The sequence below is a fragment of the Nerophis ophidion genome, linkage group LG24, assembly GCF_033978795.1.
Source record: "Nerophis ophidion isolate RoL-2023_Sa linkage group LG24, RoL_Noph_v1.0, whole genome shotgun sequence".
Lineage (NCBI taxonomy): Eukaryota > Metazoa > Chordata > Actinopteri > Syngnathiformes > Syngnathidae > Nerophis > Nerophis ophidion.
Window position 1 is genome coordinate 220,309 of NC_084634.1, and position 2,330 is coordinate 222,638.

Genomic DNA, 2,330 nt, shown 5'->3' on the forward strand with positions numbered 1-2,330 from the left:
AAAGCCCCGATTCGATTTCTTCCAGGGTCCTTGGGGTGGCCATCGTTCGGCTTGGCGTCGCCTGGACAGGTTGTGATGGAGCGAGCACACCCTCCTCTTCTCTCTTTTCTTTTTTTCACACTCTCTCTCTCTCTATCCCTCTCCCTCTCCTCTCCTAAACCTAACCTTTACTCTCTCCTCTCCTAAACCTAACCTTTACTCTCTCTCTCATCTCACTCTCTCTCTCTCTCTCTCTCACTCACTCTCTCTCTCTCTCTCTCTCTCTCTCTCTCTCTCTCTCTCTCTATCTCACTCTCTCTCTCTCCTAACCCTAACCCCAACCCCAACCACAAACCTAACCCTAACCCTAACCCTAACCCTAACCCTAACCCTAACCCTAACCCTAACCCTAACCCTAACCCTAACCCTAACCCTAACCCTAACCCTAACCCTAACCCTAACCCTAACCCTAACCCGGGACCTTGCGCGCAGTTTGGGCACCACCCTGGCGGTCCTTGACGGACCGTGCATTCCCCTAATCCCTTACCCTAACCCCAACCCCAACCCCAACCCTAAACCTAACCCGCCTGTGCCTCGGGACTGCCGCCTGGGGGGTGCCCTGCTGTTTGTGGGTTTTCTCGGGTGGACTCCGTGCCGGAAACACACAGGTGCAAAACAAATATGCATTAAAAAATATATTTGTGTGGACTATATTGGGTGAGAATTGGGAACAGATTCAATGTAATTCTCAAAAATTGCCATATTATGTGTTTTTGAAGTCCATATTGGATACTGCATAATTTATGGTATTTATAACATTATTATTATTTCTTTAATTTTGCCATATTTGGTCATTATTTACATATATATAGTCTTATTATGCTATGTATATATATTATTTCTGTTTTATACCAGTCACCGGGTGATTTTGATAATAACTGCACTGGCCCTTTAAATCGGCATCCATTTGGTGTGCAAGAGCACGTCACCATGTGTAGGCTGGCAGAGGCAGTTCAGCTCCCGGCTGGAATGCATGCCTCTGGGAGGCCTGGCTGCCTCTCATTATGTTTGTACCATTTTAGGCCTGATGAAGACTGAATAAAGTCGAAACGTTGCCTGTTCATCTGGATGGTAATTATTCTTTTTTTATTTATTTATTTTTCCATTTTTGAGCAATATTTTGGTCTGGCTGTGGCTTGTGGCCTACTTAGCTCCACAGCTAATTAGCGGTAGCTCGCTGCTATGGTTCACAATAACCAATATTTTTGAACCTGCAAAACCTCTTGCTGCTTCCAAAATGTTCTCATGCCGTGAATATTGGACTCTGCACGCGCCTGGAGGCCCCGGACCCCTCGGTGAGACACCTGGACACCGTAGGTGAGTCGCCATGACAACCACAAAATGGCTGGCCCCTATTTGACTTTAAATGACCCTAAAGGTCACTGGGCTAATTCGGCTTCACCATGCCCACTAGCAGCAATGTTGCTATCCATTATGCAACCACATTAGTGCAGAGGTTCACTCCCCATTTTTTGCCACAAAAAAGAAGAATGTCAGTGAGGATTAACACAATTTAATGAACATTGAGGTCCACAACACATCCAGCTCGCAGTCAAAAAGATGGCACGCAGCCCGCTGGAGCGGTCAAAAAGATGGTGCAAATCCTGCTTGAGTCACGTGACCTCTGACCCCGGATCAGCATCCTCCTCACGCCTGTGGCGCGTCCGAGCGCACAGGGATGGACAGCTACACGGTGTGTCTGGGCTCGACAATACCGCAACGAGTCCGCCGTCAGCACAGCAACCTGCGACCCGATAATCCGGCCCCCCCCAGCATGACCTCGAGGCCGCGTGAGGAAGAGCCAGAGAGAGCCACCCACTGCATAATGCCCAAGCAGGCAGCTCGGGGACAAGGTGCAGAGGACCAAAGCGAGCCAACTGACGGTACGACGAACCTGCGATGGAGGAGACCCTCAGACCGCCGCTTGGGGACCCCCTTCCTGCTGCTCAAGTGCGCCAGGCACGTGAGAGGTCATCCGGAGGGTCAGCACATTTGCCACCTTGCAACAGCCGTCGTCACATGTCAGCGGACGGGACACGGCCACGCTGACCTTCATCAACACTTCCACTGACATCCAGCGACAACGACCCCTCCGCAAAGGTCACCTGGAGGGGTCATCCATCTTCACGCAGGTCACTACAGCTACCGCTTCCATCATGAGTGTCTCTAGCGTTGTTGTCGTTGTGTGCCTGTTGTTTTTGGTCGGGGTCCCCCGGGACCTTGCGCGCAGTTTGGGCACCACCCTGGCAGTCCTTGACGGACTGTGCATTCCCTAATCCCTTACCCTAACC